The 16,473-nt window shown below is 42.2% G+C and overlaps 1 protein-coding gene across 4 annotated transcripts in view; it reads left to right on the forward strand.

Moving 5' to 3' along the window:
* Positions 1–16,473, forward strand: part of syt1a (synaptotagmin Ia) — a 210,525-nt gene that overhangs the window by 83,515 nt on the left and 110,537 nt on the right. For 3 of the 4 annotated variants that reach the window (XM_063500504.1, XM_063500507.1, XM_063500505.1), the window contains exon 3: positions 11,507–11,587. The gene's annotated coding sequence lies outside the window, so the exon portion shown is untranslated. Of the gene's footprint in view, positions 1–11,296; positions 11,407–11,506; positions 11,588–16,473 lie in introns of those variants that run through there. The other variant, XM_063500506.1, reaches the window with a different exon arrangement.

Below are 16,473 nucleotides of genomic sequence, written 5' to 3' on the forward strand. Positions count from 1 at the left end.
AATGTGTTTGATGTACCTGAGAATAAACCAGCTCAGCTCCTCAAAGCAATTTATTTTCACAGAAGCTTTTGTCTGAGTCACTGAATTAGTTCAGTCACTTTGATCTATCGCCTTCACTTGGCAATGGAGTCGGATCATTATTTGGTTTACCAATACAATGGTGGGTGTTTAGATAAGGGTCGCTCCATCATAAAGCTTGAAGGTGCAGAAGAAAGCTATTACAGAGCATGTGATCGCATTTTCAATACAGAGAATCAAAGTTTCCTGTTGGGAAAGGCAGGTAATGAGTTACATTTCAGTGATTTTTCCGTTCCTTTTGATGAATGTAGGTCTGTGTTTGGTGTGTACATGTTGCTTGCATGTGCTTGAGTACACATTCATACACAAATGCTTATGCAGCAAGTGCGGGCTGGAGGTTTAGGTCGTTATCATGCGCCTGCAGCTTTTTGGATCTATAGAAGCCATAAAGAAGGAGCTTTATGGCCCATGCATTGAGCAAATTTTGAAATAAAATACTGAAGTAAAAGTCAGCGGCAAGCCCTAAGCTACATGTGCTGATGTAAATTGAATGCAGAGCATATATAGTGCTTCTGAATATTAGAGTCATGGGCATGTATGTGGAGGGACATTGCATTTCTGCTCAGGAGTTGTTGCTGGCATTTGTATGTCAGTTTGAGAAGAGCGAGTGTGGCTCAGTGGTGGATCGTGATTCTCATGCCTGCGTGGGAGATGCTGCTACTCCCACGCATTCCTCTCTCCCTTCTCTCCTTCTCTTCCTCTCTTTTGTCTCACTCCAAATCCACTGCTCTTTAACCTCAGCTCATTTCTCACTTAACCGCTAATCTACTCGATGTCACAACTATCTGTAGAAGTTAACCATATAATTGCTCCTTGATGGAAGTTTCAGGTTTGAAAAGCTTACGTTCAACCGTGCATCACACCACTTGAATGCTGTAGTGCTTTCAAATTGCTATGGCTGTGGTTAATCATAATAACAGTATACTTTAACATAATGTATGCCTGCTCTCCAAGCACACAAACACACACAGCTCAGCCACTGCCTATTTACACAATAGGAATCTCACACAGAAAAAAGAGCATAATGAATTCTGATGAACATTAGTTTCTATTTGCATTTTTGATGTATATGTGAAAACATTTATTAGTTCATGAGTGTGAGGGCCTTTATTTGTAGTGAGTCGGTCTATTTGGGAAGTCGTGGAAGGGTCGGGCTCAGTGGAGCCTTTTTGTAGAGTGATGACCTGACTGTCTTCTGTTTGGCATTTTCTGTTTTGCCTCTGCAGAGGCTTAAAGGACAGCCCAGCTGCTTGTTGGCTATTTGGGGGAGAGTGTAGCATTTTGCTGTGTTCCTTTATCTAAAGGGGAGAATAGACGCAGACGTAGGAGAGGGTACAAAGAAAGTTTCCTGTGTAAGGTTAAACTCAGAAGTGAGTCACCGTACTTGCTGTAATATGTGCGCTTATCTCTCTTCTACTAGAAGCACCAAGTGTTTTTATAATAAATGCATATTTTATGCTTTACAGCTGAGGTCCCTGAAATATTATTTCTACATAGAGAAAACCAGGTTTCATAACAATTACTAGCTGTAGTTCTTAACAGCAGATGATTTTGCGATGACAGTGCAAAGTAAATTTTGCATATTGTAAAATTTCATTCACTCTGACCTTGAAGGTTCTGTGTGGCTGGGCAGTACCAGGGTTGCTAAGGTAATTTAATTACCAAACCCTCAGTGGGCAAGGGTAATTACTGCTCTCTAAATCCCCACTAATCCCCCTTCTGAGTCCCCTACACAGACTCGGCCCGGGGCACTCTAACAGGCAGTGCTGACTCCTCAATCCCGTCCCAGACAGGGGCCCTCCCAAAAAAATACCCAACACACCGTTCCCGTCTGCACACAGATGCTCCTTAGTGTCCTTATTTATGCAAGATGTACTACGTTCACTGGTGTGTCTGTCTGTCTCGTGTGTCTTCAGTCTAAAGTCTGTTAGTCATCAGTCCTGGTGAATTCCTCTCACGTTGCTCTTCTCCTCACGTGTGTGTGTGTGTGTCAAGGGGACTCGCAGGTCAAAAGGGCCACTCATCTCTCCATAAGAATGTCGTAATTATTACTGCTGGGAGGAATCGGATGTGACCTCCGTGAGCAGCAGCGCCTGGTGACTGGAGTTAGCAGAGAAACAGAGGAGATAAAGGCGACTGAGCATGCTAGCAGGACTTTCTGGAGAAAGAAGGTGGATTTATAGACAGAGATTCCACAGGCTTTAGAAAAAAAGCAGACAATGAAGTCATTAATAGCATGCTCCTTACTGCAGTGGTTCAAGTGTATCATGCTCTTTGTTAAGACCAAAGAAAAGATACTAATACTGTTCCCGCTACACTCAGAATCAAAGGGGTAAAGAAATAAAGACCATTTTATTCACGTTATCTACCTGATGCACAAAGATCAAAGCAATCTACTTCAGAGAAACATGGATATACCATTAACGAGACTTAGGTTTAAAGTTTATTTTTGTGGCTACTTGAGGGCAATAAAAGCAGCTGTAATCAAAACACTGTAAAGAGGCAAATATTATCGATCATTTTGAGAATAAGGAGGAAATTTCAAGATTAAAATTGTAGTTGTATTTCAAGAAAAAAGTCAAAACACGGTTGCTTTATCCTCCAAGTTAGTGAAATCATACTTCAGAAATGGTTTTAGTAGCAAAGAAGAAATTGATTTCTCTTTTAGCACATACACACAGTGATGATCAGTATAAGGATGTTGAAAAGATGGTGCAGATAGGGCTGTCACCTTACTGTATCTCAGTTGCTGTATTTATGGCAAAGTATGAGCAGCTCTAAATGGGACCAGGCTGCCTTTTGACTGTGAAGACATTTCACTTTTAATTCAAGAGGCCTCGTCAGTGATGAAGGTATTTAACTCCAGGTAATCAAGTAAGGTACGAATAAAGCCATTGGTCAATACACAACACAAAACAGCCAGCTCATTATGACAAGACTCATGATGAGCTCGTGCTCATGGTACATCTGGACCTGAAGGAGAAGGGACACTCTTTTAAGGATGTTAATGTTGACTAAGATGGCAGATGGTTTGAGAGAGGATTAAAGGAGACTGTCTATGTGGACTGTGAACGACGAGCCTTGAACAGAGATTGTGGCTTATGACACCAACTATTAGCCCCCTGCAGTGAAGTCTAGAGATTTCTTCCCAAGCAATTCAACCCCCCCAGTGCACCTTGACCCATGTGACCTTATGCCGGGGTAGGGCAGTGTATAACGGAGGTTTCACACCTTGTCTGACATCCTCTGAAGTCCTAATCTTCAGAGTCCTAATTTGAGAGAAATGTCATTCCCGATTTGAGTGCATGCCAGTACTAAATTTGTAAAAGTGAGGAATGCCAGGATTTGTTTCGCTTAATCACTGCTACACAACACTTGTAGTTTTGCGTTTAATGTTATCCGAATGGCTTATTCAGCCAGTCACACAATGGTGGCTGTACAGATTACATACTTTACAGTTTCTACTACTGTTTGCCTCCACTGTCACTTTCATGGATTGTAAAGTCAAGATCGGTCGGGCACTCTGACTTTGTCTGGCTTAAGGGGACATTCCAGTTCAAAATCCCAGGTGGGGAACAGGAAGTTCTGACTTCAGATGGAATGCACCATTGCCGCCTGTGACATTAATGCCCTATGCCTTGATTAACACCTTGGCTCATGTAACCCTCAATGAGTTGTGTGATTACCGGGTGGGTCAATAACTCTAAGCCAATTCCAAAGACAGCCAATATGTGGGACTCTCCATTAGTTTCTAGAACTGAACAAGAAAGGTGAAATGTCTTTACAAACCAGAAAAGAAGTCTAGTTCCCTTCAAGTGCAACACTTCAGTGGATGCTGAGACTCTGGTTCGGTGTCTAACAAGTCAAGATAAACTTTTTGCTCTTCACCCACTAAATGTTTACTGTTGGATCGCTAACAGCTACAGTGGGTTCACGCTCTGGTTTGTGAAATCGAAAATAGCCGGATCATGAATCTGGAAACAAAGCTGGGGAGACCCAAAAAACTAGTGTGTAAACCATTAGCCGAGAATGCTAAAATCCTCGCTGAAGATGCACAGAATTAATAGAAACTGCATTAATTAGGGACAGTTCTCTTTCACTTTAAATCCTGATTTTTGCAGATTTAATGTCATACATTCTAGATTTTAACTATTAGTTAATACTGCAATATTTCTTAAACATATTGCAGTTTTCATTTGTATGAAAACTTTATATTTTGCCAGTTACCTAATATTGAAAATGTTTTGAACATTTTACACTGTAATTGAGTCTCCATGTGTACAAGAAGATTTGTTTGTTTGGATTGCGATTGACTTTCCAATAACAGGATGCAGGGAGTTTTGACAGATACTCTGAGTTCCTGTTTTCAGAGAAGGCTTTTAGACACCGGAGAGATGTTCCAGTATGTCAAATTCACACCATCACAATTTAACTTGACAAGATAATAACTAGAAATTTAATAAGAAGACGAGCAAAAACAAACTTTCTTAACCCCAAATAAATGGACAGTACAGCAGTGTTAGCCTAAAAAGTTGTAAACAAATCAAGAGTCCTTCATATGCTGCTAAAATGCTCTGAACGGCAGTTAATGGAATAAGTATATATAATTGGTGACTAATTATTGCAAACATAAGAAGATGGCTCCTTTAACATTAAGACTCACTGCAGTAGTTGACATTTAAAAATAGAAAATTTGTGGATAACAGCAGTTTGTCATTTTTCCTCTGGACCTCTTGTACCTTCAAATGGCAGCCAAACATCTGCGTGGCATCAGTGACACTGGCATGTGCTACTGACCCTAGCAGGTGTTCTGTGTGTAATGTTGTGCCCTGTATGTTTGCGTGAGTACATCTGTGTGTAGGTGGGAGTTTGTGTACAGTATCTGACGCACGCATGTGAGCGAGAGAAGCCGGGTGGCGGTGAAAGGAAGCACCTGTGTGTACTGAAAGGAGTTCTCTGAATAGCTTCATATTTGAACAGCCACTTATCCGACGATAAAGCTGTAAGTGATTCGTGGCAGCTTCCTGCCTGCGGTGGAGAGAGATGGGTGGAAGGAGAGAATCCGAGAAAGACAGAGAAAGAGAGAGAGATTAAATGAGCGCATCAGCTGTAATTAGGGCTACTTTACTCCATTTGGAAATGCATGCCTCAGTAGCAGAGAGAATTAGCACTGGATAGTCTGGGTGGGTCAAAGCAGTACAACTTGAATGCATTAAAGGGGGAAAAAAAATATGATTGTGCCAGTTCCTCAGAATGAGTCTAATATCTGCAGAGGTCGGTGTCATTGTTAGTCACTGGTGCCATTTTTGTGATTTAAGGTGCAGAACAGAAATCGTGACTTTCTTAGCATAATGGACCACGTACACATGAAAATGTGATTAGATATGAAAGAATTTGTTATCAGTGGCCTTCAGATCCTTTACCACAGATCTTTTTAGGCTACACTTCAATAAATCCATGCTAGTACCAAATTACATTCAATGATTATTTCCAGAAGAAAAGCATTTGTTGATTCCTTTTTTTGTATTCTTGATGACATCTGCCTTTTGTTCTTATCAAATTTCACTCACTTGGGCAAAGCGAAATCTGATTTCTGGGGAATTTAAACCCTGTCTAAATGGTTATGAACCAAACCATTTGCATGCAGTTCCAGTAATCAGTGCAGAGCCAGTGCAGGTAGGCCATCAAAGACCATACAAACATGAGTTTGCTAATTCGTTGATGCTAATCTTTATTTGACCAAAAATTCAACTTTGAATAAAAAATATGCGGAGGATGCAAGAAAGCAGCGGCGATGACTTGATGTGTTAAGAGTGTTTTTTGGCACAAATTGCATGGGCAGTGTGGCTGAGGCTGGTTTAGCTCTCTTTAGGGGATCCTCTGCCTGTATTCTGAATCCTCTGGTGCTTGGGGCAGTTGTGGGGGAGGAGGTGGGTGATTGTTAAATCAGTAAGATGGACAATTAAGAAAAGTAGTCCTTTTGAATGTGACGAGACACATAAGTGCGTGCAGTGATTGGATGAATTAGGATTAACTGGAGCCGATAGACCAGAGAAGAATGAATGATCAGTTCATAAAGTTCAGCAATGCAAGTTTCCTGTGATGAAACTTTAAATTGGGAGTTGGAAGAAGCACCATATGCTGCCAAGGGCAGACAATGATGATTTTTAAATTGAATTCATGGCTGTGGGCAAGCAGAAAGTCCAGCGGTCACCTTGTTTTTCATCCAAAATGTAACCGCATGATTCTTATCATGGCAATGTACCAATGCCTCTATGCATCCACAAACATGTATCACAAATACACAGATATACCTACATGCATTTAGTTTATTCCAAAGATACTGAGCTACTGAAACAATAACCTTGGGATCACAATTCACCCAAAAACTAGAGTTACTAGACAACTAGAGTTGTAGTTGTTTGGTGGGAGAACAATTTTTCTAATTATATCAATCAAAATGTGAAACATGAAGAATTATTGAATAATTTTTATGGTATTCACTTTTAATCATCACATTGTTGTTCCATTGCAATTAAATTTGAGGGCAGCTATGTGGAAGAGAGAACAAATTAGTGATTAAGGTTTGTATAGATGAGTTACAAAAGCTACTTCCAACTGCTTCACATCCTCTCTCTTAGCGCTTGAATAAGACCCATAATTTGCTGTGTCCAAAGGTGACCATTCAAATGCCCGTGACATTTAGGAAATTGTCCTTTTTGTTCACCCATCTCCTTTTATTTCACCGCCTTTTTCTTCTAAATGCCATTTCGCCCTTCTTCTTCCTCTTTCACACTGTTGATCTCTGTTCCTCGCTTTTCCTTTCTTGTTCAATCTCGGTTGAACTGACGGGTTCCTGGGCTGAAAGATTTTCACTCTTAGTTTTCCTCTTCATATTCCCTGCCCGTTTCTTTTGAAATGTTGAAGTGGGTGACTTCCATCAACCTGTGCAAAACCAGAGGTAATGAAAGTTTCTTTTGAGAGCGGAGGACACAATGTTTGTTTTAGACTGGGTTTGGAGGGAATTGACCTTTTTATAAAATCTGAATGGTTTTGATAGCCTTGTGCGGCTGTTGGTTGATTTTTTTTAAGCTGTTTTTTTTTTTTCATTATATTCACTTTTATCTTTCCTCAGTCAATGGCTAGCACTGATCCTGACTTTTTTGTTTTATTTCATTTTTAATATTGTGTATGAACATGGTGCAGAAACTGTGTAGGGCTTGCATATGATGTACAAGTTTTGAGTCTGGATTCTGACTGGCCGTTTGGAGTTCCCGGCTCCACTGCCATTTTGTCCCGAGATAAACACATTGTGTCCTTTGGCGTCAGTGCCGCGGTGCAGCGGGTCACGGAAATATTGAAATAGGTTTCTCGCTCCTAAGCACTTACATATGGACGCTTGTAAAGGCCCCTTGGCATCACATTTAAACCCAATGGGTAAGCATAAATTTTCAGCATGCAGGGTTACTGTTTTCAGGGGGTATAATTTAGTCCCAGCCACAATACTTTCAGAAACCAAAGCCTGTTTTTGATTCTTAAATATACCTGGCAAGTGAAGGCTGAAGTGAAAATGCAGCAAAACAAAATGTAAAAAAACTGAAATCCAAATTGGACATGAATCACGGTCGCCTGAATCACAAAATTGTTAGTTACTCCACCTTGCCAACCTCATATTCTGAGAAAACAGCAGCATACTATGCCCTGGCCTGAGAACATGTTGACACTAGCTCCAGTGCTAATGTAGGAACAACAGTCTTTAGGTAATTGAGTTTCCATTGTTTCATTACATTAAGATTAAACATGTGAGGAACATTTAAAATTGGTGCCCTCTCCAGATCTAGGAGTAAGTGGTAAAGCGTTGGCTCCGTCTTCAACTCAGGCACTTATATTTGTTGTATTATTTATCTATAAATCTCAAATCCAAATGTCAGTCAAACTTAAAAGACTTTGTCTGGGCCTCCTTTTTCAAGCTTGAAGGCTCAAGGTTGACATCTGACACTGTTAAACCAAATTAACCAGCTCTCCCAGCTCACAGCTGTACATGTAAGACCAATGCCAACAAAACTAAATAAGGAGGGAACTTAGTGGATTTTGAATAGAAGCCTCCCCCATTACTTGTAAAGTTTCAGTAAAATTCAGTAGAGGAAATATTTATTCTTTCCTGCAGAATATGATGTGCAGACATTACAAATCTTCAATTTTTTTGGTCTTTCAGTGTCTGGGTGGTTCTTGCTGTACCTTTGGGGCTCAGTGACATTAACAGAGGGCCTTAACCTGGACCCGGACTCTCAGTTAAGCTGCAGTGATTTCACAGCTGCCTGCATTTTTCCCGTTTAGGGCATTTTTAATCTTAAAACAACTCATTATTCTGCATACACATTATATAAACTTACCCAAATGTTTATTCTCTGTCTCAGGGAAATTGTTTGGCCAAAACTATTATCTTACTTCCAGCCAGTTTACATTCGCAAGGAGATAAGCATAGACGTGTTTCAGGTTTACAATTTCCAGCCCCTAGCTGCGATAGTGAATGGCCTCTGAAGTGCCGGGCTGTGTGTTTAGGACACTAGGTTGAGCTACACAACAGATATTCTCCATAGAGGATGGCCTGCACAGCTCAGCATGAATGTACTTCCCTTTCTTCTCATTAGGGTCGAACCATAAGACTGCTGAGCCGCAAATCTGCGACGGCCACATCACCTTACCCAGTAATCGATCCCCCCACAGCTACACAATACAAGAGACGCACACAGAACGCACAGAACCAGTGAACCAAAGCTTATGTACAGAGAAGCTGTGCCTGAGTCCAGGCAGGGTGTTAGCTGGTAATCATTAACACATACTCCCTGTTTGCTTTGCCTCTGTCCCTCCTATATGTCTGTTAGCTCTCATGCGTGTGTGCGTGTGTGGGCTGCTGTCAGCAGTGCCATGTGTCTCATTGTGCTTTATCAGCCTGTGCACTTTATTCACACACTGGGTCTCTCCATAGACATATGCAGACACACACAAACACACTTGCACACACATGTAACATCTGTTCAAGCCTGCAGAAACATACTGTATCTCACAGAGTTACAGTTTGCTGCAGACTTCCTTTTCTCTCCCAGCTCATGTAGCAGATCTATTGTAGAGAAGAAAATGGATACTGTTCACGTGTGTTATTATTAATCTGTAGACAAAACAAGGAAACACTAAAGGGATTCAAGGATTTCACTGAGTGAGGATGATTGGATGACACATGACCCGTTAAGGAGAGGAGCGCCTGGCTGATTATCGATGGAAGTGCAGATGAACATAACAGGGGGGCGTGGAACTCTTAGTCACTGATTCCAGATGTGAACACATGAAAAGGAGGTTTTTATGTCTCGGTTGTAATGTTACTTTTACAGTAATGCGGTGTCACAAGCCAGTGTACGTCTAGTTCCAGTCCAAAGCACCAGGGGGAGGGTTGCATCAGGAAGGAAACGCAGCAAAAGCATGGAGATCATTAGTAAGATTTCCATATCAGATTGGTCAGAGCCCGGGTTAACAACAGCCACCTCTGGTGCTGTAAGGCAACAGGGTGCTGGTGGAAAGTGTGCTAGTCTGAAGACACAGGAAGAGGAGAGGAGGAAGACAGTAAGAGAGAAGGGAGGGATATACTGGGCTAAAGATGTTTAATGCTGCTGAGCAGAAGGAAAAGAGCCAAAGAGAAGGTTAATGGATGTAGTGAAGGAGGACATGCAGAGGGCTGGTGTGACAGCCCTCTGCATGTATGGCATAAGATGAAATGGAGGGATCACTTAGGTTGAGATGGCTGCTCCATTTATGGGCCACTTTTGTGTAGAAGCAAAAGAAAAAAGATGACAAAACTGTAGACATCATGCCATAACAGCCCAAATCACTGGATGTGGCCAAGTATCATGACTGAAAAAATATGTTATAACTAAAATTAAGGGTAGTCAAATTCCCTGCCATGCTAGCTGGTTTGCACCCCACTCTTTTCAGTACTTGCTCTGTTTTGTGTATGGGGTAAGGTTGCTGCTATGTCAGTTTTCTACTGTTAATATGCACATGGAAGAAGGAGGCACCCCAGAACAGAGCCATACTGCCAAATACTGAGTAAACATTAGGAGTTTTCAGGGGCACGCATTTCTCAATTCAATAAAACGTACTGGCACTGTTTGTCTGATATAACATGTCCCAGGATCACTTCAACTAACATTATCCACCATAATACTGACACTTTTGACAGAGAGGCAGGGCAGTGGATGTAGCATAGCTTGTACATGTGTAATTTTGACAAGCTACTTAGTAAACAATGAATTATTAATGTCCATAAAAGTGGAAATGGATAAAGCATTTAACACGTAACATTTTAGTATTATATATTATATTAATCAGAAATATTCTCAGATATTTGAGTCAGTGTAGGGCTCTTTTCTATCTTATTTTGCCCTCAAACTAAAGCTGGAAGTGAGCCTAGGTTCTCGTATATTTCAAAGTATCAGTTCAGGTGCCGTCGGCCTCAATGTGTCCACTGAAGCGAGGTCACGACTGCTGAGAAGATTGCTGTTGCTGGATCTCCTTTGCCTTTGCATCTGCTGCCCTCTCCCTGGAAGAGCCATGTGCCACATCTGGTCCGGCTGAGTGTCGAGGGGACACGAGGCAGCTCCTCGAGGCAGAGCATTTGCATACACTTACTCTGGGAATGCCCTTGACTAGCTGTCTGCAGAATGGGACGTGAGCAGCATCGGATACACTAGTGAGACCTGGAGAGAGAAAGGGATAGATGGAGTGAGACAGCAAGATGGGGAACGGGTGTAGAGAGGGGGGGAATTAAGGGATGGCTCTCAGTGGGGACTCTAAATCGTATACAGTATGAACGCCTCATTAGCATTATTCATTAATCCCACCATCTGATGTTATTAGCCTTTCATGACTGGCTTTGTCTTATTCCGAGAGAAAATATCTTTTGAAATGGTCCATCAAACAAGAATAAGTTTGTAGATGGCATGTGGAAATGCACATCTAATAGTACCGCCGACTGATATTTGTTTTCACGGAGCAGAGCGTGTGAGTGGGTGGGGGGAAATGTAAAAAAAAAAAAAAATAGTGAGCTGAGAGAATAAGGGGATGTGTGCATTTTGTCTGACAGAGGAAGAGCAAGTGAGGAGACCGATGGAAAAAGAGAGAAGCTGGGGGAGGGGGCTGGAGTAGGTGGGCGGGAAGAGAGGAGGCTAGTGTCAGGGACAGAGAGAGAGAGAGGGAGGGAGAGGAAGAGGGAGGGAAGGAACAGTGAGCTGCTCGCCTGCCGGAGCTGTCAACTGGGTGTTCAAGTGTATGATCGTGAGTGCTTCTTGAGCCGTCGTGTGTGAAAGAATAAAGGGGGACATTGCTTTTTAGCCACTTATTTTGGTTTTCCTTTTTTTTCCCCTTCTTTTCAAAGTGTCACATCGAGCTCGCGCTGCAAACTTGAACCCCTTCCTGGGATTGTGAAGAGGACCCAGGGTAGACAGCGTGCTGCCAGGTAAGAGATGTCTTTTATTTTGTTTCCTCCCCTCACAAAACGGTAACAGTGGAGAATCGCAGCGTGGAGATGGAGACGGCATGTTTTTACAGTCAAAAAGGCACGGGAGCTCCGCTTTGCTCTGATGCTTTAAAAAAAATACCGCATGCCCGCTTGAAATCGAGAGAACACGCTGCCTGTGATGTGTGCGTGTGCGTGTGCGTGTGTGTGAGCTTGAGCGTGCCAGCAAACATGGCTCTGAGGACTCCGTACTGTAATAGTGATTGGAAGAGTCAGGTCGTACAGAGGAAGAGAAGGAGGAAGAGTAGGAGGTGCCGTTTCTTTTTGACAAGCGCTTACCCAGGGTGACAGATGGATGACAGGGCGTCAGATTTACATTGACAGGATTTACTAAAAAGGGAAACAAAACAAAAAAACATATTTCCAAGATTAGACTAATATTGGAGAAAGTGCTTGTGGTTCTAATAGTGAATCGGTAAATACTTTCTACACGTGGAATCAGTTTTTCTTGTGGTACTGCTCAAAATGTTAGTTCGGTGTGCTTCAACATTTTTAAGTTGTGACGGTGGTGGGGTGGGGTGAGGGGGAGTAAGCAGACTCCCACAGAGGGTTAGCCCGAGCTCCAGATCAACGGCTGTCTCAGGGTGGCAGCGGTACAGTCAGAGGAAACCATTATTGCCCTACAGCCAAGAGAACAAACATGCTGCTCTTAGCAGGTGTATCCAGTATGTATTTAGTATTGTGGCTTCCTGACCCAGGGCTGGCTTTCTATGTCGTTTAATGAGAAGTTGTGCTGTTATCGAATCAACGTGCTGCCTACCCTGCCGTTTGTCATTTCCCCTTTGTCGTGCCTTATCTCTTCCTCTCTCTCTCTCTCGTTCTTTCTGGCCTCATTATCCGGGATTCAAGTGAAATGAACTAGTCGATCTCTCTTCCTTCGAATTCTTCCCTCCACCCATCCATCCACGCGAGCTGAGGTACAGTAGACATGAAAGAGGTGAAAGTTGGCAGATTGTGGGGGTTCAAATAGTGCCCGTCTGTCAGTCTTGCGCTAGAACAAGGCAACACAAAGCTCCAGTCTTTTCTGGCTCAAAACCAATACATTTGGGTTTTACTCCATTTTCCCATCACCTTCCAAATCCTTTATTCTCCTACAAGGTCCAATAAATTCTTTTCACATCCGCAGCGCCTTTGTGGCTCATTGGAAAATGGATTTGTACGTCCAGTAGAGGACATGAAAAACCTGCTCATCTCTCATATTCATTCCATTGTTATCATTTGATTTATGTGTAAGATCATGAGTAATTTATGGAAGCTATTTAATAAGATTAATTCACTTTGAGAATAATTTAATCATTTTTTTTTGAAAATATTACACCCGCTGGCATTGTCATGTGATTTCACAACTGTGTGTTGCACGTAGGTGCCTGTGCTGTGTGCTACGTATCTGACTGTGAGAGCTCCCTTCGCATCAATAGTTAATGAGCGTCTCAGGCGCTCGTTCACATGGCCTATTCACTGTGTTTTTGTTTATTTAAACGGCCGTTTAGCCTTGAATGTCAGGCCCCGTGCTATAGTATTGCAAAGCTTTAACACAGCTCAGCCTGAGTTGTGGAAGTAAGCAATATGCTGACCTTCACACAACCTTGCAACGTTACAGTGGGCGCTTCGTGAGTTATTGAGGGCTGGTAATATCTGAGAGTAATGAACTCTCTCATAAATCTCATAAAAGAGAGAGCAAGAGTCATAAACTATGGTAAGGAAGAGGGAAATTTTTTACTTTTTACATTAAATTAATTGAAATTTAGGGGAAAAAAATCCCAACCTATCTGTAAATCACATGTATCTCCTGTACGTTTGTGTGTGTTGGAGACCTGAGCGGATCGCTCCATCCATGGACGTTACCGCTTTTGCTGCCCAGAGCATCAGACAGCTCCTTTCGGTCCACTGGATGCGGTCTGCTCTCTCCGTGACTCATTGCCTCGTCCTCTCTGATTGGCTGGCTTTTCTACTCCAGGGAAAGACAGGATGGAGTGGGGTTGGCCTCTCATGACCAGGGATCAGCCGTTCTTTTCACACAACGTCCCACTGGAATTGCATCCTCAATGTGTCGGCCTGAATTTTAAAACACAGGCAGGATGTAAAAAAACCCCCAAACAAAACAGAAAAGGCTTTTGATCATTGAAAAAGTGCAACTGCTGTCTTTCTTTTGTGTCACACATTCAGCTGTTTTTTTTAGGATATTCTACTGAGGCAGGCAATGTTCGACCTATCTCTAGCCACAATCATTTTTTCTGTCTATCTAAGGGATGTATTCAGACCTCCAGCTCCCCATCTCTTTGTAGATGACGCTGTCACATGTGACAGCTCTGAAGCAAACAGGGCGTGGAGCTCTCTGCCTGCTGAGACTCTGGCTTGTTTGCCACTTACAGACAGTCCCAGCTGAGACAAAGTCCAAGCTGCTCCATCCGTTCATCCAGCCAGCAAAATTCTTATTTTTTTCTCTCTGTGGGAGCCTGTGAATCTGCGCTCAGGCCGTGCGGTGCTGATTCAGAACCATGGACAGTGGTCCTGTGCGCAGGGTGAAATTTCAGCACCACCTCCTGTGGACAGATCCAATAGTCAGAGAAAAATGGAGCTTTCAGAGTGATGGCCAAAAACGGGATGTGCTGCAAGCTGACAGTGTGAGAGCAGGGAAATTATGCAGGACGTTGCCTTGTTTGTAAAGATTATTCATGTAGTGATTAGATAATATAGTGCGAGGAATGACAGATTCAGTGTTTTTGTTGCAGAGGGAACAGTCTGCGAGGCGCAGACACAGCAGTGTTTGAGTATTTACTAGACTTAATTTGTGTTTACGAACTAGTACCGACTGTCGCTGGAGTCCGTCAACATCAGTGCTCAGCACTTAACCAGGTAGTTTGGCTGAATGATTACAAGTATTGCCACACTGGCAAAGCTTACAAATGGGGTGTTGGACTCTTTGCCACATTGACTATAAATCACAGAAGTATCAAGTCGCTGTTTGCTTGGAGTCGAGGATACTTTGCTTTTTCCTATAGCTTCAATGTCTTCAGGATCTTTTTGTGTAAATGGCAGACTACTGATTGGTCAGGTTCTAGACACACCTTTTAACTTTAACTCTTCTAGGGTTTTCACCTAGAAGAGTAGTGCGAATCCAAAAGTTACTACACTGGCTCCAAGGAGCTGCAGGTGATGGGCTGTTTATCCTCATGAAAGCATGGCAGTTATACAATATACACATTATTTATTATCACATTCACTATATTTAACAAATATTTACAGATTCATTAAATATTAACCATTGATATTTTATATCCTTGCACTCCCTGATCACTCTTTTAAAGAGAAAGAAGTTGTCTTAAAGTAGAAATTTATGTTAAAGTGGGAAAAAAGTGTATATTGTGCTAAATTTTACAGAAAGCTACATTCGAATCAGTCAATGTACCTGGATTATGTTGCTGATTTCTCTGCTGGATCTCCTTTAAATGATTACAATGATCTTCCTGGCTAACACCTAGTGTAAAATACACAGGAAAAATACCCCCTCCCACTGCAAATTGCTTCATTTCACTTTATAAAACACTGTGATTTGATTAATCTGCTTTGGCTGTAATAAAAGTGATATATGAGTCAGTCAGGGCTTCATCGATCCGTTTTATAGATTTTTAATGCATGGTTTTACACACCTGCATGCAAAGCACTTTAAAAACACAGCTTCTCGAGTTAGATTTATTGTGTAATCTAAAATTAATTACATTCATTGATAATAATATTTTGAATATAACCAGCGCTGCATATTCTGCCGCTGCAAAATGCAAATCACACAGTTTTGTGAATTAATTAAATGCGTTTTACATCTTCTGTGTGATAACAGTGAACACAGCGAGAGGGTGTGAAATCAGACATGAAAATGAGTTATTTCTGTTAGATGGGATCTTAGTGCACTCAATCGTCTGATCCACAGAGGCCGGTGGACTTAGCCTATCAGAGGGCGTGCATTTTGCTCCCACATGTGCTCACGCCCACACCGATACACGTACACTGGCTCAGCATGACATTGATTATGTGCACTGCTGCATGTCCTCCAAGAACAGACGATAGCCAGCACCCATCACCAACACTCCCCCTGAGAGAAACAATAAAAGCCTCCTAGTCTTTGACCTAAGGCTGTTTTTATCACCAGTGGACAGCAAAGCACCCGCCACTCCACTCCCGCCCTGTCTTCTGAACCATCATTCTCATGCTCACTAATTGGGAAAACTAATAATAAATCCAGGCATTTTAAACTAATCATACGAATGAACCCAAATGTGGAGTAAAAATCTTTTTATCTTGTTTTCATAATGAACAGCCAAAATCGTGACTTGAAAATCAAGCATCAGCAGTGTCATTTCACTTGATACCCCTCTATACCTTCTATTAGCAAAGTGACAAACAGGGCATTCAGTTTAAGCTGCTACATATTTGCTACATCCTGCAAGCCACTTGGGAACCCAGTTCCTCCTTTTCATGCTGTATTTAATGCATCTTACATTTGTTTTCGTTCCCCCCCTTCTCTTCTGTGCTTGGGTCGTTTTGCTGCTCTCCCGTTAATCTCACCGTTAACCTAGAAACAGTGGTGTCGAACAACAGAAACACCAATGACAGGAAGTGGGCCATATAAATACAGAGCTGATGTGAACTGGGGTTAAAGTGAAGAAAGGGAAAAAGGAAGGAGGGTTGTGATGGGAAAGGAGCGGAGATATATTTTCCATCTCAGTACACGGCAGCAGCTGTCGTCCTTGTCACTGCACTATGTAAATCAGCATGCTGTCTGCTACGAGCTGAGTGGAAAAAAGGAGCCGCTTTTTATCGCTAGATCT

The sequence above is a fragment of the Pelmatolapia mariae genome, linkage group LG17, assembly GCF_036321145.2.
Source record: "Pelmatolapia mariae isolate MD_Pm_ZW linkage group LG17, Pm_UMD_F_2, whole genome shotgun sequence".
Classification (NCBI taxonomy): Eukaryota; Metazoa; Chordata; class Actinopteri; order Cichliformes; family Cichlidae; genus Pelmatolapia; species Pelmatolapia mariae.